The following is an 18,030-nucleotide window of genomic DNA, read 5'->3' as shown; positions in this document are numbered from 1 at the left end:
AACAAAGTCAGTGTCTCCTTTTGCTGGGGCTGACATATCGTATCAGAATGGCTGTGTGGTCTAAGGCGCCAGACTGAAGGAAAACCTTGACCGGTGGTGCGAGTTGAACGAGGCTTCTGTTTCACGTATGTGTGCGTGGGTTCGAATCTCACTTCTGACAAACTTTTTTTTTACTTTAATACCAGCACGAAGTCAGTGTCTTCTTTTGCTGGGGCTGTGATATCATGTCAGAATGGCCAAGTGGTCTAAGGCGCCAGACTCAAGGGAAACCTTGCCCAGTGATACGGGTTGAACGAGGCTTCTGGTCCACGTACGTGGGCGTGGGTTCGAATCCCACTTCTGACAAACTTTTTTTACTTTACTACCAGCACAGAGTCAGCGTCTTCTTTTGCTGAACTGAAATATTGTCTCAGAATGGCCGACTGCTCGAAGGTGCTATACTCAAGGGAAACCTTGCCCAGTCATACGAGTTGAACGAGGCTTCTGGTCTACGTATGTGTGCGTGGGTTCGAATCTCACTTCCGTCAATTTTTTTACTTTACTACCAGCACAGAGTCAGCGTCTACTTTTGCTGAGGCTGACATATCGTATTAGAATGGCCGAGTGGTCTAAGGCTCCAGACTCAAGGGAAACCTTGCCGAGTGATACGGGTTGAACGAGGCTTCTGGTCTACGTATGTGGGCGTGGGTTGAAATCCCACTTCTGAGAAGCTATTTTTTTACTTTACTTCCAGAACAAAGTCAGTGTCTCCTTTTGCTGGGGCTGAAATTTCGTGTCAGAATGGCCGAGTGGTCTAAAGCTCCAGACTGAAGGGAAACCTTGCCCAGTGATACGGGTTGAACGAGGCTTCTGGTCCACGTATGTGGGCGTGGGTTCGAATTCTATTCTGACAAACTTTTCTTTTACTTTACTGCCAGAACAAAGTCAGTGTCTCCTTTTGCTGGGCTGAAATATTGTGTCAGATTGGCCGAGTGGTCGAAGGCGCCAGACGTAAGGGAAACCTTGCCCAGTGATACGAGTGTAACGAGGCTTCTGGTCCACGTATGTGTGCGTGGGTTCGAATCCCACTTCTGACAAACTTTTTTTACTTTACTGCCAGCACGAAGTCAGTCTCTTCTTTTGCTGGGGCTGATATATCGTGTCAGAATGGCCGAGTGGTCTAAGGCGCCAGACTCAAGGGAAACCTTGCCCAGTGATACGGGTTGAACGAGGCTTCTGGTCCACGTATGTGGGCGTGGGTTCGAATCCCACTTCTGTCATTTTTTTAATTTACTACCAGCACAGAGTCAGCGTCTTCTTTTGCTGAGGCTGACATATCGTATCAGAATGGCCGAGTGGTCTAAGGCGCCAGACCTAAAAGAAACCTTGCGCAGTGGTACGGGTTGAACGAGGCTTCTGGTCCACGTATGTTGGCGTGGGTTTGAATCCTACTTCTGACAAACTTTTTTTATTTTAGTACAATAACAAAGCCAGTGTCTCCTTTGGTTAGGACTTAAATATCGTGCCAGAATGGCCGAGTGGTCGAAGGCGCCAGACTTAAGGGAAACCTTGCCCAGTGATACGGGTTGAATGAGGCTTCTGGTCCACGTATGTGGGCGTGGGTTCGAATCCCACTTCTGACAAACTCTTTTTATTATTTGCTACCAGCACAAAGTCAGTGTCTCCTTTTGCTGAGCTGAAATATTGTGTCAGAATGGCCGAGTTGTCTAAGGCACCAGACTTAAGAGAAACATTTCCCGGTGATACGGGTTAAACGAGGCTTCTGATCCACGTATGTGCACGTGGGTTCGAATTCCACTTCTGACAATCTTTTTTTACTTTAATACCAGCATAAAGTCAGTGTTTTTTTGCTGGGGCTGATATAAGGTGCCAGCATTGCCGAGTGGTCGAAGGCGCCAAACTTAAGGGAAACCTTGCTCAGTGATACGGGTTGAACGAGGCTTCTGGTCCAGGTGTGTGGTCGTGGGTTCGAATCCCACTTCTGATAATCTTTTTTTACTTTACTGCCAGCACGAAGTCAGTCTCTTCTTTTGCTGGGGCCGATATATCGTGTCAGAATGGACGAGTGGTCTGAGGCTCCAGACTCAAGGGAAACCTTGCCCAGTGATACGGGTTGAACGAGGCTCCTGGTCTACGTATGTGGGCGTGGGTTGAAATCCCACTTCTGAGAAGCTCTTTTTTTACTTTACTACCAGAACAAATTCAGTGTCTCCTTTTGCTGGGCTGAAATATCGTGTCAGAATGGCCGAGTGGTCCAAGGCGTCAGACTCAAAGAAAAGCTTGCCCAGTGATACGGATTGAACAAGGCTTCTGGTCTACGTATGTGGGCGTGGGTTGAAATCCCACCTCTCAGAAGCTCTTTTTTTACTTTACTACCAGCACAAAGTCAGTGTCTCCTTTTGCTGGTCCGAAATATCCTGCCAGAACGGCCGAGTGGTCTAAGGCTCCAGACTCAAGCGAAACCTTGCCCAGTGATACGGGTTGAACGAGGCTTCTGGTCTACGTATGTGGGCGTGGGTTCGAATCCCACTTCTGACAATCCTTTTTTACTTTACTACCAGAACAATGTCAGTGTCTCCTTTTCTGGGCTGATATGTCGTGTCCGAAGGGCCGAGTGGTCTAAGGCGCCAGACTCAAGGGAAACCTTGCTCAGTGATACGGGTTGAACGAGGCTTCTGGTACAGGTGTTTGGGCGTGGGTTCAAATCCCACTTCTGACAAACTCTTTTTTTACTTTATTACGAGCATAAAGTCAGTGTCATCTTTTGCTGGGGCTGATATATCGCATCAGATTGGCCGAGTGGTCTAAGGCGCCAGACTCAAGGGAAACCTTGCCGAGTGATACGAGTTGAACGAGGCTTCTGGTCCACGTATGTGTGCGTGGGTTCGAATCCCTCTTCTGACGAACTTTTTTTTACTTCACTAACAGAACAAAGTCAGTGTCTCCTATTGCTAGGCCGATATATCGTGTCCGAATGGCTGAGTGGTCTAAGGCGCCAGTCTGAAGGGAAACCTTGCCTGGTGATACGAGTTGCACGAGGCTTCTGGTCCACGTATGTGTGCGTGGGTTCGAATCTCACTTCTGTCAATTTTTTTTAATTTACTACCAGCACAAAGTCAGTGTCTCCTTTTGCTGGGCTGAAATATTGTGTCGGAATGGTCGAGTGGTCGAAGGTTCTAGACTCAAGGGAAACCTTGCCCAGTCATACGAGTTGAACGAGGATGCTGGTCCACGTATGTGTGCGTGGGTTCGAATCCCACTTCTGACAAAATTTTTTAATCTACTACCAGAAGAAAGTCAGTGTCTCCTTTTGCTGGGCTGAAATATCGTGTCAGAATGGCCGAGTGGTCCAAGGCGCCAGACTTAAGGGAAAACTTGCCCCAGTGATACGTGTTGAACGAGGCTTCTGGTCTACGTATGTGGGCGTGTGTTGAAATCCCACTTCTGAGAAGCTCTTTTTTTTACTTTACTACCAGCACAAAGTCAGTGTCTCCTTTTGCGGGGGCTGAAATATCGTATCAGAATGGCCGAGTGGTCTAAGGCTCTATACTCAAGGGAAACCTTGCCCAGTGATACGATTGTAACGAGGCTTCTGGTCCATGTATGTGTGCGTGGGTTCGAATCCCAATTCTGACAAACTTTTTTTACTTTACTACCAGCACGTAGTCAGTGTCTTCTTTTGCGGCGGCTGATATATCGTGTGAGATTGGCCGAGTGGTCTAAGGCGCCAGACTCAAGGGAAACCTTGCCCAGTGATACGGGTTGAACGAGGCTTGTGGGCCACGTAATTGGACGTGGGTTCGAATCCCACTTCTGACAAACTTTCTTTTACTTCACTAACAGAACAAAGTCAGTGTCTCCTTTTGCTGGGGTTGATATATCTTATCAGAATGACCGAGTGGTCTAAGGCGCCAGACTGTAGGGAAACCTTGCTCGGTGATGCGAGTTGAAGGAAGCTTCTGGTCCACGTAGGTGTGCGTGGGTTCGAATCTCACTTCCGTCAATTTTTTTTACTTTACTACCAGCACAGAGTCAGCGTCTTCTTTTGCTGAGGCTGACATATCGTATCAGAATGGCCGAGTGGTCTAAGGCGCCAGACTCAAGGTAAACCTTGCGCAGTGATACGGGTTGAACGAGGCTTCTGGTCAACGTATGTGTGCGTGGGTGCGAATCCCACTTCTGACAAACTTTTTTACTTTACTACCAGAACAAAGTCAGTGTCTTCTTTTGCTGCAGCTTATATATCGTGTCAGAACGGCCGAGTTGTCTAAGGCACCAGACTTGAGGGAAACATTGCCCGGTGATACGGGTTAAATGAGGCCTTTGGTCCAAGTATGTCGACGTGGGTTGGAGTCCCACTTCCGACAAACTTTTTTTACTTCACTAACAGAACAAAGTCAGTGTCTCCTTTTGCTGGGGCTGATTTATCGTATCAGAATGGCCGAGTGGTCTAAGGCGCCACACTGAAGGGAAACCTTGCGCGGTGATGCGAGTTTAACGAGGCTTCTGGTCCACGTATGTGTGCGTGGGCTCGAATCCCACTTCTGACAAACTTTTTTTACTTTAATACCAGCCTGAAGTCAGTGTCTTCTTTTGCTGGGGCTGGGATATCGTGTCAGAATGGCCAAGTGGTCTAAGGCGCCAGACTCAAGGGAAACCTTGCCCAGTGATACGGGTTGAACGAGGCTTCTGGTCCACGTACGTGGGCGTGGGTTCGAATCCCACTTCTGACAAACTTTTTTTACTTTACTACCAGCACAGAGTCTGCGTCTTCTTTTGCTGAGGCTGACATATCGTGTCAGAATGGCTGCCTGGTTTAAGGCGCCAGACTCAAGGGAAACCTTGCCCAGTGATACGGATTGAACGAGGCTTCTGGTCTACGTATGTGGGCGTGGGTTGAAATCCCCCTTCAGACAATTTTTTTTAATTTACTACCAGCACAAAGTCAGTGTCTTCTTTTGCTGAACTGAAATATTGTCTCAGAATGGCCGAGTGGTCGAAGGTGCTATACTCAAGGGAAACCTTGCCCAGTCATACTAGTTGAACGAGGCTTCTGGTCCACGTATGTGTGCGTGGGTTCGAATCCCACTTCTGACAAATTTTTGTAATCTACTACGAGAACAAAGTCACTGTCTTCTTTTGCTGGGGCTGATATATCGTGTTAGAATGGCCGAGTGGTCTGAGGCGCCAGACTCAAGTGAAACCTTGCCCAGTGATAGAGGTTGAACGAGGCTTCTGGTCCACGTATGTGGGCGTGGTTTCGAATCCCTCTTCTGACAAACTTTTTTTACTTTACTACCACCACAGAGTCAGCGTCTTCTTTTGCTGAGGCTGCCATATCGTGTCAGAATGGCCGCCTGGTTTAAGGCGCAAGACTGAAGGGAAACCTTGCTCGGTGATAGGGGTTGAACGAGGCTTCTGGTCCACGTATGTGGGCGTGGGTTCGAATCCCTCTTCTGACAAACTTTTTTTACTTTACTACCAGCACAGAGTCAGCGTCTACTTTTGCTGAGGCTGACATATCGTATCAGAATGGCCGAGTGGTCTAAGGCTCCAGACTCAAGGGAAACCTTGCCCAGTGATACGGGTTGAACGAGGCTTCTTGTCTACGTATGTGGGCGTGGGTTGAAATCCCACTTCTGAGAAGCTCTTTTTTTACTTTACTACCAGAACAAAGTCAGTGTCTCCTTTTGCTGGGGCTGAAGTTTCGTGTCAGAATGGCCGAGTGGTCTAAAGCTCCAGACTGAAGGGAAACCTTGCCCAGTGATACGGGTTGAACGAGGCTTCTGATCCACGTATGTGGGCGTGGGTTCGAATCCCACTTCTGTCATTTTTTTAATTTACTACCAGCACAGAATCAGCGTCTTCTTTTGCTGAGGCTGACATATCGTATCAGAATGGCCGACTGGTCTAAGGCGCCAGACTTAAAAGAAACCTTGCGCAGTGTTACGGGTTGAACGAGGCTTCTGGTCCACGTATGTGGGCGTGGGTTTGAATCCTACTTCTGACAAACTTTTTTTATTTTAGTACAATAACAAAGCCAGTGTCTCCTTTGATTAGGACTAAAATATCGTGTCAGAATGGCCGAGTGGTCGAAGGCGCCAGACTTAAGGGAAACCTTGCCCAGTGATACGGGTTAAATGAGGCTTCTGGTCCACGTATGTGGGCGTGGGTTCAAATCCCACTTCTGACAAACTCTTTTTTTATTTGCTACCAGCACAAAGTCAGTGTCTCCTTTTGCTGGGCTGAAATATTGTGTCAGAACGGCCGAGTTGTCTAAGGCACCAGACTTAAGGGAAACATTTCCCGTTGATACGGGTTAAACGAGGCTTCTGATCCACGTATGTGCACGTGGGTTCGAATTCCACTTCTGACAATCTTTTTTTTACTTTACTACCAGCATAAAGTCAGTGTTTTTTTGCTGGGGCTGATATAAGGTGTCAGCATGGCCGAGTGGTCGAAGGCGCCAAACTTATGGAAAACCTTGCTCAGTGATACAGGTTGAACGAGGCTTCTTGTCAAGGTGTGTGGTCGTGGGTTCGAATCCCACTTTGACAATCTTTTTTTACTTTACTGCCAGCACTAAGTCAGTCTCTTTTTTTGCTGGGGCCGGTATATCGTGTCAGAATGGCCGAGTGGTCTATGGCACCAGACTCAAGGGAAACCTTGCCCAGTGATACGGGTTGAACGAGGCTTCTGGTCCACGTATGTGGGCGTGGGTTCGAATCCCACTTCTGACAAACTTTTTTTTACTTCACTAACAGAACAAAGTCAGTGTCTCCTTTTGCTGGGGCTGATATACGTATCAGAATGGCCGAGTGGTCTTAGGCGCCAGACTGAAGGGAAACCTTGCGCGGTGATGCGAGTTTAACGAGGCTTCTGGTCCACGTATGTGTGCGTGGGTTTGAATCTCACTTCCGGCATTTTTTTACTTTACTACCAGCACAAAGTCAGTGTCTCCTTTTGCTGGTGCTGAAATATCGTGTCACAATGGCCGAGTGGTCGAAGGCGCCAGACTTAAGGGAAACCTTGCCCAGTGATACGAGTGTAACCAGGCTTCTGGTCCACGTATGTGTGCGTGGGTTCCAATCCCACTTCTGACAAAGTTTTTTTACTTTACTACCAGCCCAAAGTCAGTGTCTCTTTTTGCTGGGCCTGAAATATCCTGTCAGAACGGCCAAGTGGTCTAAGGCTCCAGACTCAATGGAAACCGTGCCCAGTCATACGAGTTGAACGAGGCTTCAGGTCAACGTATGTGTGCGTGGGTGCGAATCCCACTTCTGACAAACTTTTTTTAGTTTACTACCAGAACAAAGTTAGTGTCTTCTTTTGTTGGAGCTTGCAAATTGTGTCAGAACGGCCGAGTTGTCTGAGGCACCAGACTTAAGGGAAATATTGCCCGGTGATACGGGTTAAACGAGGCCTTTGGTCAACGTATGTCGACGTGGGTTCGAATCCCACTTCCGACAAACTCTTTCTTTATTTATTACCAGCACAAAGTCAGTGTCTCCTTTTGCTGGGCTGAAATATTGTGTCAGAATGGCCGAGTGGTCGAAGGTGCTAGACTCAAGGGAAACCGTGCACGGTCATACTAGTTGAACGAGGCTTCTGGTCCACGTATGCGTGCGTGGGTGCGAATCCCACTTCTGACAAACTTTTTTACTTTACTGCCAGAACAAAGTTAGTGTCTTCTTTTGCTGCATCTTATATATCGTGTCAGAACGGCCGGGTTGTCTAAGGCACCAGACTTAAGGGAAACATTGCCCGGTGATACGGTTTAAACGAGGCCTTTGGTCCAAGTATGTCGACGTGGGTTGGAATCCCATTTCTGACAATCTTTTTTTTTACTTTACTACCAGCACGAAGTCAGTCTCTTCTTTTGCTGGGGCTGATATATCGTGTCAGAATGGCCGAGTGGTCTAAGGCGCCAGACTCAAGGGAAACCTTGCCCAGTGATACGGGTTGAACGAGGCTTCTGGTCCACGTATGTGGGCGTGGGTTCGAATCCCACTTCTGACAAACTTTTTTTTACTTCACTAACAGGACAAAGTCAGTGTCTCCTTTTCCTTGGGCTGATATATCGTATCAGAATGGCCGAGTGGTCTAAGGCGCCAGACTGAAGGGAAACCTTGCGCGGTTATGCAAGTTTAACGAGGCTTCTGGTCCACGTATGTGTGCGTGGGTTCGAATCTCACTTCCGGCATTTTTTTACTTTACTACCAGCATAAAGTCAGTGTCTCCTTTTGCTGGGGCTGAAATACCGTGTCACAATGGCCGAGTGGTCTAAGGCTCCAGACTCAAGGGAAACCTTGCCCAGTGATACGGGTTGAACGAGGCTTCTGGTCCACGTATGTGGGCGTGGGTTCGAATCCCTCTTCTGACAAACTTTTTTTACTTCACTAACAGAACAAAGTCAGTGTCTCCTTTTGCTGGGGCTGACATATCGTATCAGAATGGCTGTGTGGTCTAAGGCGCCAGACTGAAGGAAAACCTTGACCGGTGGTGCGAGTTGAACGAGGCTTCTGTTTCACGTATGTGTGCGTGGGTTCGAATCTCACTTCTGACAAACTTTTTTTTTACTTTAATACCAGCACGAAGTCAGTGTCTTCTTTTGCTGGGGCTGTGATATCATGTCAGAATGGCCAAGTGGTCTAAGGCGCCAGACTCAAGGGAAACCTTGCCCAGTGATACGGGTTGAACGAGGCTTCTGGTCCACGTACGTGGGCGTGGGTTCGAATCCCACTTCTGACAAACTTTTTTTACTTTACTACCAGCACAGAGTCAGCGTCTTCTTTTGCTGAACTGAAATATTGTCTCAGAATGGCCGACTGCTCGAAGGTGCTATACTCAAGGGAAACCTTGCCCAGTCATACGAGTAGAACGAGGCTTCTGGTCTACGTATGTGTGCGTGGGTTCGAATCTCACTTCCGTCAATTTTTTTACTTTACTACCAGCACAGAGTCAGCGTCTACTTTTGCTGAGGCTGACATATCGTATTAGAATGGCCGAGTGGTCTAAGGCTCCAGACTCAAGGGAAACCTTGCCGAGTGATACGGGTTGAACGAGGCTTCTGGTCTACGTATGTGGGCGTGGGTTGAAATCCCACTTCTGAGAAGCTATTTTTTTACTTTACTTCCAGAACAAAGTCAGTGTCTCCTTTTGCTGGGGCTGAAATTTCGTGTCAGAATGGCCGAGTGGTCTAAAGCTCCAGACTGAAGGGAAACCTTGCCCAGTGATACGGGTTGAACGAGGCTTCTGGTCCACGTATGTGGGCGTGGGTTCGAATTCTATTCTGACAAACTTTTCTTTTACTTTACTGCCAGAACAAAGTCAGTGTCTCCTTTTGCTGGGCTGAAATATTGTGTCAGATTGGCCGAGTGGTCGAAGGCGCCAGACGTAAGGGAAACCTTGCCCAGTGATACGAGTGTAACGAGGCTTCTGGTCCACGTATGTGTGCGTGGGTTCGAATCCCACTTCTGACAAACTTTTTTTACTTTACTGCCAGCACGAAGTCAGTCTCTTCTTTTGCTGGGGCTGATATATCGTGTCAGAATGGCCGAGTGGTCTAAGGCGCCAGACTCAAGGGAAACCTTGCCCAGTGATACGGGTTGAACGAGGCTTCTGGTCCACGTATGTGGGCGTGGGTTCGAATCCCACTTCTGTCATTTTTTTAATTTACTACCAGCACAGAGTCAGCGTCTTCTTTTGCTGAGGCTGACATATCGTATCAGAATGGCCGAGTGGTCTAAGGCGCCAGACCTAAAAGAAACCTTGCGCAGTGGTACGGGTTGAACGAGGCTTCTGGTCCACGTATGTTGGCGTGGGTTTGAATCCTACTTCTGACAAACTTTTTTTATTTTAGTACAATAACAAAGCCAGTGTCTCCTTTGGTTAGGACTTAAATATCGTGCCAGAATGGCCGAGTGGTCGAAGGCGCCAGACTTAAGGGAAACCTTGCCCAGTGATACGGGTTGAATGAGGCTTCTGGTCCACGTATGTGGGCGTGGGTTCGAATCCCACTTCTGACAAACTCTTTTTATTATTTGCTACCAGCACAAAGTCAGTGTCTCCTTTTGCTGAGCTGAAATATTGTGTCAGAATGGCCGAGTTGTCTAAGGCACCAGACTTAAGAGAAACATTTCCCGGTGATACGGGTTAAACGAGGCTTCTGATCCACGTATGTGCACGTGGGTTCGAATTCCACTTCTGACAATCTTTTTTTACTTTAATACCAGCATAAAGTCAGTGTTTTTTTGCTGGGGCTGATATAAGGTGCCAGCATTGCCGAGTGGTCGAAGGCGCCAAACTTAAGGGAAACCTTGCTCAGTGATACGGGTTGAACGAGGCTTCTGGTCCAGGTGTGTGGTCGTGGGTTCGAATCCCACTTCTGATAATCTTTTTTTACTTTACTGCCAGCACGAAGTCAGTCTCTTCTTTTGCTGGGGCCGATATATCGTGTCAGAATGGACGAGTGGTCTGAGGCTCCAGACTCAAGGGAAACCTTGCCCAGTGATACGGGTTGAACGAGGCTCCTGGTCTACGTATGTGGGCGTGGGTTGAAATCCCACTTCTGAGAAGCTCTTTTTTTACTTTACTACCAGAACAAATTCAGTGTCTCCTTTTGCTGGGCTGAAATATCGTGTCAGAATGGCCGAGTGGTCCAAGGCGTCAGACTCAAAGAAAAGCTTGCCCAGTGATACGGATTGAACAAGGCTTCTGGTCTACGTATGTGGGCGTGGGTTGAAATCCCACCTCTCAGAAGCTCTTTTTTTACTTTACTACCAGCACAAAGTCAGTGTCTCCTTTTGCTGGTCCGAAATATCCTGCCAGAACGGCCGAGTGGTCTAAGGCTCCAGACTCAAGCGAAACCTTGCCCAGTGATACGGGTTGAACGAGGCTTCTGGTCTACGTATGTGGGCGTGGGTTCGAATCCCACTTATGACAATCCTTTTTTACTTTACTACCAGAACAATGTCAGTGTCTCCTTTTCTGGGCTGATATGTCGTGTCCGAAGGGCCGAGTGGTCTAAGGCGCCAGACTCAAGGGAAACCTTGCTCAGTGATACGGGTTGAACGAGGCTTCTGGTACAGGTGTTTGGGCGTGGGTTCAAATCCCACTTCTGACAAACTCTTTTTTTACTTTATTACGAGCATAAAGTCAGTGTCATCTTTTGCTGGGGCTGATATACCGCATCAGATTGGCCGAGTGGTCTAAGGCGCCAAACTCAAGGGAAACCTTGCCGAGTGATACGAGTTGAACGAGGCTTCTGGTCCACGTATGTGTGCGTGGGTTCGAATCCCTCTTCTGACGAACTTTTTTTTACTTCACTAACAGAACAAAGTCAGTGTCTCCTATTGCTAGGCCGATATATCGTGTCCGAATGGCTGAGTGGTCTAAGGCGCCAGTCTGAAGGGAAACCTTGCCTGGTGATACGAGTTGCACGAGGCTTCTGGTCCACGTATGTGTGCGTGGGTTCGAATCTCACTTCTGTCAATTTTTTTTAATCTACTACCAGAAGAAAGTCAGTGTCTCCTTTTGCTGGGCTGAAATATCGTGTCAGAATGGCCGAGTGGTCCAAGGCGCCAGACTTAAGGGAAACCTTGCCCCAGTGATACGTGTTGAACGAGGCTTCTGGTCTACGTATGTGGGCGTGTGTTGAAATCCCACTTCTGAGAAGCTCTTTTTTTTACTTTACTACCAGCACAAAGTCAGTGTCTCCTTTTGCGGGGGCTGAAATATCGTATCAGAATGGCCGAGTGGTCTAAGGCTCTATACTCAAGGGAAACCTTGCCCAGTGATACGATTGTAACGAGGCTTCTGGTCCATGTATGTGTGCGTGGGTTCGAATCCCAATTCTGACAAACTTTTTTTACTTTACTACCAGCACGTAGTCAGTGTCTTCTTTTGCGGCGGCTGATATATCGTGTGAGATTGGCCGAGTGGTCTAAGGCGCCAGACTCAAGGGAAACCTTGCCCAGTGATACGGGTTGAACGAGGCTTCTGGGCCACGTAATTGGACGTGGGTTCGAATCCCACTTCTGACAAACTTTCTTTTACTTCACTAACAGAACAAAGTCAGTGTCTCCTTTTGCTGGGGTTGATATATCTTATCAGAATGACCGAGTGGTCTAAGGCGCCAGACTGTAGGGAAACCTTGCTCGGTGATGCGAGTTGAAGGAAGCTTCTGGTCCACGTAGGTGTGCGTGGGTTCGAATCTCACTTCCGTCAATTTTTTTTACTTTACTACCAGCACAGAGTCAGCGTCTTCTTTTGCTGAGGCTGACATATCGTATCAGAATGGCCGAGTGGTCTAAGGCGCCAGACTCAAGGTAAACCTTGCGCAGTGATACGGGTTGAACGAGGCTTCTGGTCAACGTATGTGTGCGTGGGTGCGAATCCCACTTCTGACAAACTTTTTTACTTTACTACCAGAACAAAGTCAGTGTCTTCTTTTGCTGCAGCTTATATATCGTGTCAGAACGGCCGAGTTGTCTAAGGCACCAGACTTGAGGGAAACATTGCCCGGTGATACGGGTTAAATGAGGCCTTTGGTCCAAGTATGTCGACGTGGGTTGGAGTCCCACTTCCGACAAACTTTTTTTACTTCACTAACAGAACAAAGTCAGTGTCTCCTTTTGCTGGGGCTTATTTATCGTATCAGAATGGCCGAGTGGTCTAAGGCGCCACACTGAAGGGAAACCTTGCGCGGTGATGCGAGTTTAACGAGGCTTCTGGTCCACGTATGTGTGCGTGGGCTCGAATCCCACTTCTGACAAACTTTTTTTACTTTAATACCAGCCTGAAGTCAGTGTCTTCTTTTGCTGAGGCTGACATATCGTGTCAGAATGGCTGCCTGGTTTAAGGCGCCAGACTCAAGGGAAACCTTGCCCAGTGATACGGATTGAACGAGGCTTCTGGTCTACGTATGTGGGCGTGGGTTGAAATCCCCCTTCAGACAATTTTTTTTAATTTACTACCAGCACAAAGTCAGTGTCTTCTTTTGCTGAACTGAAATATTGTCTCAGAATGGCCGAGTGGTCGAAGGTGCTATACTCAAGGGAAACCTTGCCCAGTCATACTAGTTGAACGAGGCTTCTGGTCCACGTATGTGTGCGTGGGTTCGAATCCCACTTCTGACAAATTTTTGTAATCTACTACGAGAACAAAGTCACTGTCTTCTTTTGCTGGGGCTGATATATCGTGTTAGAATGGCCGAGTGGTCTAAGGCGCCAGACTCAAGGGAAACCTTGCCCAGTGATAGAGGTTGAACGAGGCTTCTGGTCCACGTATGTGGGCGTGGTTTCGAATCCCTCTTCTGACAAACTTTTTTTACTTTACTACCAGCACAGAGTCAGCGTCTTCTTTTGCTGAGGCTGCCATATCGTGTCAGAATGGCCGCCTGGTTTAAGGCGCAAGACTGAAGGGAAACCTTGCTCGGTGATAGGGGTTGAACGAGGCTTCTGGTCCACGTATGTGGGCGTGGGTTCGAATCCCTCTTCTGACAAACTTTTTTTACTTTACTACCAGCACAGAGTCAGCGTCTACTTTTGCTGAGGCTGACATATCGTATCAGAATGGCCGAGTGGTCTAAGGCTCCAGACTCAAGGGAAACCTTGCCCAGTGATACGGGTTGAACGAGGCTTCTTGTCTACGTATGTGGGCGTGGGTTGAAATCCCACTTCTGAGAAGCTCTTTTTTTACTTTACTACCAGAACAAAGTCAGTGTCTCCTTTTGCTGGGGCTGAAGTTTCGTGTCAGAATGGCCGAGTGGTCTAAAGCTCCAGACTGAAGGGAAACCTTGCCCAGTGATACGGGTTGAACGAGGCTTCTGATCCACGTATGTGGGCGTGGGTTCGAATTCTATTCTGACAAACTTTTCTTTTACTTTACTGCCAGAACAAAGTCAGTGTTTCCTTTTGCTGGGCTGAAATATTGTGTCAGAATGGCCGAGTGGTCTAAGGCGCCAGACTCAAGGGAATCCTTGCCCAGTGATACGGGTTGAACGAGGATTCTGGTCCACGTATGTGGGCGTGGGTTTGAATCCCACTTCTGTCATTTTTTTAATTTACTACCAGCACAGAGTCAGCGTCTTTTTTTGCTGAGGCTGACATATCGTATCAGAATGGCCGAGTGGTCTAAGGCGCCAGACCTAAAAGAAACCTTGCGCAGTGGTACGGGTTGAACGAGGCTTCTGGTCCACGTATGTGGGCGTGGGTTTGAATCCTACTTCTGACAAACTTTTTTTATTTTAGTACAATAACAAAGCCAGTGTCTCCTTTGGTTAGGACTAAAATATTGTGTCAGAATGGCCGAGTGGTCGAAGGCGCCAGACTTAAGGGAAACCTTGCCCAGTGATACGGGTTGAATGAGGCTTCTGGTTCACGTATGTGGGCGTGGGTTCGAATCCCACTTCTGACAAACTCTTTTTATTATTTGCTACCAGCACAAAGTCAGTGTCTCCTTTTGCTGGCCTGAAATATTGTGTCAGAACGGCCTAGTTGTCTAAGGCACCAGACTTAACGGAAACATTTCCCGGTGATACGGGTTAAACGAGGCTTCTGATCCACGTATGTGCACGTGGGTTCGAATTCCACTTCTGACAATCTTTTTTTACTTTACTACCAGCATAAAGTCAGTGTTTTTTGCTGGGGCTGATATAAGGTGTCAGCATGGCCAAGTGGTCGAAGGCGCCAAACTTAAGGGAAACCTTGCTCAGTGATACGGGTTGAACGAGGCTTCTGGTCCAGGTGTGTGGTCATGGGTTCGAATCCCACTTCTGACAATCTTTTTTTACTTTACTGCCAGCACGAAGTCAGTCTCTTCTTTTGCTGGGGCCGATATATCGTGTCAGAATGGCCGAGTGGTCTAAGGCGCCAGACTCAAGGGAAACCTTGCCCAGTGATACGGGTTGAACGAGGCTTCTGGTCCACGTATGTGGGCGTGGGTTCGAATCCCACTTCTGACAAACTTTTTTACTTCACTAACAAAACAAAGTCAGTGTATCCTTTTGCTGGGGCTGATATATCGTATCAGAATGGCCGAGTGGTCTAAGGCGCAAGACTGAAGGGAAACCTTGCTCGGTGATGCGAGTTGAACGAGGCTTCTGGTCCAAGTATGGTGCGTTGGTTTATATCTCACTTCCATCAATTTTTTTTTACTTTACTGCCAGCACGAAGTCAGTCTCTTCTTTTGCTGGGGATGAAATATCCTGTCAGAACGGCCGAGTGGTCTAAGGCTCCAGACTCAATGGAAACCGTGCCCAGTCATACGAGTTGAACGAGGCTTCAGGTCAACGTATGTGTGCGTGGGTGCGAATCCCACTTCTGACAAACTTTTTTTACTTCACTACCAGAACAAAGTCAGTGTCTTCTTTTGTTGGAGCTTGCAAATCGTGTCAGAACGGCCGAGTTGTCTGAGGCACCAGACTTAAGGGAAATATTGCCCGGTGATACGGGTTAAACGAGGCCTTTGGTCCACGTATGTCGACGTGGGTTCGAATCCCACTTCTGACAAACTCTTTTATTTATTTACTACCAGCCCAAAGTCAGTGTCTCCTTTTGCTGGGCTGAAATATTGTGTCAGAATGGCCGAGTGGTCGAAGGTGCTAGACTCAAGGGAAACCTTGCCCAGTCATACGAGTTGAACGAGGATTCTGTTCCACGTATGTGTGCGTGGGTTCGAATCCCACTTCTGACAAAATTTTTTAATCTACTACCAGAAGAAAGTCAGTGTCTCCTTTTGCTGGGCTGAAATATCGTGTCAGAATGGCCGAGTGGTCCAAGGCGCCAGACTTAAGGGAAAACTTGCCCCAGTGATACGTGTTGAACGAGGCTTCTGGTCAACGTATGTGGGCGTGGGTTGAAATCCCACTTCTGAGAAGCTCTTTTTTTACTTTACTACCAGCACAAAGTCAGTGTCTCCTTTTGCTGGGGCTGAAATATCGTATCAGAATGGCCGAGTGGTCTAAGGCTCCATACTCAAGGGAAACCTTGCCCAGTGATACGATTGTAACGAGGCTTCTGGTCCATGTATGTGTGCGTGGGTTCGAATCCCAATTCTGACAAACTTTTAGATGCGGAAGCATCTTATACTCGCGCCTTGTAGTGCGCCGTCCGCGCCGTCCGCACCGCTTCTCGAACATTCGACAGCTGACGCGCGCGCATGCGCCGTCGCGCCGTCGCCCACCATCTGTGCCGCGCGCGCTTCTCCTTCGAGAACATTCGACAGCTGACAGCGCATGCGCCGTCGCGCCGTCGCCATCTGTGCCGCGCGCGCGCTTCTCCTTCGAGAACATTCGACAGCTGACAGCGCATGCGCCGTCGCGCTGTATATATACTCAAGGTCGGCGCTCGCTCGCTCAGTTGCCGCTCGTCCGTTGGTTTGTACGGCGCGTCGACGTCCGAAGTCGCCGTGAAATGAATGCCAACGAATCCACAAACAGAATGATCGACGTTCCTAAGCCATCGTCCACAAAGTTCGTCGCAATAAATAAAACACCGCCCTTTCGCATACGTGCCGTACGTGTTCACTCATTTAACACCCCATTTCACAACCACGTTAACCAATTTAGCCATCGACCCAAGTAAGTCGCAATTTAACACCCGTTAACCAATTTCCGCATCCTCCTCAGTGTTCCCCCGAGGGAAGCTGCGGGCAATTTTTTTTACTTTACTACCAGCACGTAGTCAGTGTCTTCTTTTGCGGCGGCTGAAAGATTGTGTCAGAATGGCCGAGTGGTCGAAGGTGCTAGACTCAAGGGAAACCTTGCTCAGTGATACGGGCTGAACGAGGCTTCTGGTCAACGTATGTGTGCGTGGGTTCGAATCTCACTTCCGGCATTTTTTTTTTACTACCAGCACAAAGTCAGTGTCTTCTTTTGCTTCAGCTTATATATCGTGTCAGAACGGCCGAGTTGTCTAAGGCACCAGACTTAGGGGAAACATTGCCCGGTGATACGGGTTAAACGAGGCCTTTGGTCCACGTATGTGGACGTGGGTTCGAATCCCTCTTTCGACAAACTTTTTTTACTTCACTAACGAAACAAAGTCAGTGTCTCCTTTTGCTGGGGCTGACATATCGTATCAGAATGGCCGAGTGGTCTAAGGCGCCAGACTCAAGGGAAACCTTGCCCAGTGATACGGGTTGAACGAGGCTTCTGGTCCACGTATGTGGGCGTGGGTTCGAATCCCACTTCTGAAAACTTTTTTTTTACTTCACTAACAGAACAAAGTCAGTGTCTCCTATTGCTGGGGCTGATATATCGTATCAGAATGGCCGTGTGGTCTTAGGCGCCAGACTGAAGGGAAACCTTGCGCGGTGATGCGAGTTTAACGAGGCTTCTGGTCCACGTATGTGTGCGTGGGTTGAAATCTTACTTTCGGCATTTTTTTTACTTTACTACCAGCCCAAAGTCAGTGTCTCCTTTTGCTGGGCTGAAATATTGTGTCAGAATGGCCGAGTGGTCGAAGGTGCTAGACTCAAGGGAAACCTTGCCCAGTTATACGAGTTGAACGAGGATTCTGGTCCACGTATGTGTGCGTGGGTTCGAATCCCACTTCTGACAAAATTTTTTAATCTACTACCAGAAGAAAGTCAGTGTCTCCTTTTGCTGGGCTGCAATATCGTGTCAGAATGGCCGAGTGGTCCAAGGCGCCAGACTTAAGGGAAAACTTGCCCCAGTGATACGTGTTGAACGAGGCTTCTGGTCTACGTATGTGGGCGTGGGTTGAAATCCCACTTCTGAGAAGCTCTTTTTTTTACTTTAATACCAGCACAAAGTCAGTGTCTCCTTTTGCTGGGGCTGAAATATCGTATCAGAATGGCCGAGTGGTCTAAGGCTCCATACTCAAGGGAAACCTTGCCCAGTGATACGATTGTAACGAGGCTTCTGGTCCATGTATGTGTGCGTGGGTTCCAATCCCAATTCTGACAAACTTTTACATGCGGAAGCATCTTATACTCGCGCCTTGTAGTGCGCCGTCCGCGCCGTCCGCACCGCTTCTAGAACATTCGACAGCTGACGCGCGCGCA

General features: G+C 48.2%; 17 non-coding genes across 17 annotated transcripts; all 17 read left to right on the top strand.

Moving 5' to 3' along the window:
• The first annotated feature begins 226 nt into the window (after positions 1-226).
• On the top strand, positions 227-345 carry TRNAL-CAA (transfer RNA leucine (anticodon CAA)). Its single transcript has 2 exons — positions 227-264; positions 300-345. It is a non-coding gene; the product is annotated as a tRNA-Leu (tRNA).
• Positions 346-1,140: 795 nt separating this feature from the next.
• TRNAL-CAA (transfer RNA leucine (anticodon CAA)) lies at positions 1,141-1,259 on the top strand. Its single transcript has 2 exons — positions 1,141-1,178; positions 1,214-1,259. It is a non-coding gene; the product is annotated as a tRNA-Leu (tRNA).
• Positions 1,260-1,503: 244 nt separating this feature from the next.
• On the top strand, positions 1,504-1,622 carry TRNAL-UAA (transfer RNA leucine (anticodon UAA)). Its single transcript has 2 exons — positions 1,504-1,541; positions 1,577-1,622. It is a non-coding gene; the product is annotated as a tRNA-Leu (tRNA).
• Positions 1,623-2,419: 797 nt separating this feature from the next.
• TRNAL-CAA (transfer RNA leucine (anticodon CAA)) lies at positions 2,420-2,538 on the top strand. Its single transcript has 2 exons — positions 2,420-2,457; positions 2,493-2,538. It is a non-coding gene; the product is annotated as a tRNA-Leu (tRNA).
• Positions 2,539-4,614: 2,076 nt separating this feature from the next.
• TRNAL-CAA (transfer RNA leucine (anticodon CAA)) lies at positions 4,615-4,733 on the top strand. The gene is made up of 2 exons: positions 4,615-4,652; positions 4,688-4,733. It is a non-coding gene; the product is annotated as a tRNA-Leu (tRNA).
• Positions 4,734-6,074: 1,341 nt separating this feature from the next.
• On the top strand, positions 6,075-6,193 carry TRNAL-UAA (transfer RNA leucine (anticodon UAA)). Its single transcript has 2 exons — positions 6,075-6,112; positions 6,148-6,193. It is a non-coding gene; the product is annotated as a tRNA-Leu (tRNA).
• Positions 6,194-6,621: 428 nt separating this feature from the next.
• Positions 6,622-6,740, top strand: TRNAL-CAA (transfer RNA leucine (anticodon CAA)). Its single transcript has 2 exons — positions 6,622-6,659; positions 6,695-6,740. It is a non-coding gene; the product is annotated as a tRNA-Leu (tRNA).
• Positions 6,741-7,900: 1,160 nt separating this feature from the next.
• Positions 7,901-8,019, top strand: TRNAL-CAA (transfer RNA leucine (anticodon CAA)). Its single transcript has 2 exons — positions 7,901-7,938; positions 7,974-8,019. It is a non-coding gene; the product is annotated as a tRNA-Leu (tRNA).
• Positions 8,020-8,264: 245 nt separating this feature from the next.
• Positions 8,265-8,383, top strand: TRNAL-CAA (transfer RNA leucine (anticodon CAA)). The gene is made up of 2 exons: positions 8,265-8,302; positions 8,338-8,383. It is a non-coding gene; the product is annotated as a tRNA-Leu (tRNA).
• A 249-nt stretch (positions 8,384-8,632) lies between these two features.
• TRNAL-CAA (transfer RNA leucine (anticodon CAA)) lies at positions 8,633-8,751 on the top strand. The gene is made up of 2 exons: positions 8,633-8,670; positions 8,706-8,751. It is a non-coding gene; the product is annotated as a tRNA-Leu (tRNA).
• Positions 8,752-9,546: 795 nt separating this feature from the next.
• On the top strand, positions 9,547-9,665 carry TRNAL-CAA (transfer RNA leucine (anticodon CAA)). The gene is made up of 2 exons: positions 9,547-9,584; positions 9,620-9,665. It is a non-coding gene; the product is annotated as a tRNA-Leu (tRNA).
• Positions 9,666-9,909: 244 nt separating this feature from the next.
• TRNAL-UAA (transfer RNA leucine (anticodon UAA)) lies at positions 9,910-10,028 on the top strand. The gene is made up of 2 exons: positions 9,910-9,947; positions 9,983-10,028. It is a non-coding gene; the product is annotated as a tRNA-Leu (tRNA).
• A 3,908-nt stretch (positions 10,029-13,936) lies between these two features.
• Positions 13,937-14,055, top strand: TRNAL-CAA (transfer RNA leucine (anticodon CAA)). The gene is made up of 2 exons: positions 13,937-13,974; positions 14,010-14,055. It is a non-coding gene; the product is annotated as a tRNA-Leu (tRNA).
• A 244-nt stretch (positions 14,056-14,299) lies between these two features.
• Positions 14,300-14,418, top strand: TRNAL-UAA (transfer RNA leucine (anticodon UAA)). Its single transcript has 2 exons — positions 14,300-14,337; positions 14,373-14,418. It is a non-coding gene; the product is annotated as a tRNA-Leu (tRNA).
• A 428-nt stretch (positions 14,419-14,846) lies between these two features.
• On the top strand, positions 14,847-14,965 carry TRNAL-CAA (transfer RNA leucine (anticodon CAA)). Its single transcript has 2 exons — positions 14,847-14,884; positions 14,920-14,965. It is a non-coding gene; the product is annotated as a tRNA-Leu (tRNA).
• A 2,115-nt stretch (positions 14,966-17,080) lies between these two features.
• Positions 17,081-17,199, top strand: TRNAL-CAA (transfer RNA leucine (anticodon CAA)). The gene is made up of 2 exons: positions 17,081-17,118; positions 17,154-17,199. It is a non-coding gene; the product is annotated as a tRNA-Leu (tRNA).
• A 245-nt stretch (positions 17,200-17,444) lies between these two features.
• Positions 17,445-17,563, top strand: TRNAL-CAA (transfer RNA leucine (anticodon CAA)). The gene is made up of 2 exons: positions 17,445-17,482; positions 17,518-17,563. It is a non-coding gene; the product is annotated as a tRNA-Leu (tRNA).
• Positions 17,564-18,030: the final 467 nt, after the last annotated feature.

The sequence above is a fragment of the Rhipicephalus microplus genome, chromosome 2 (assembly GCF_043290135.1).
Source record: "Rhipicephalus microplus isolate Deutch F79 chromosome 2, USDA_Rmic, whole genome shotgun sequence".
NCBI classification, from domain to species: domain Eukaryota; kingdom Metazoa; phylum Arthropoda; class Arachnida; order Ixodida; family Ixodidae; genus Rhipicephalus; species Rhipicephalus microplus.
This window is presented reverse-complemented; position numbering and strand designations above follow the sequence as displayed.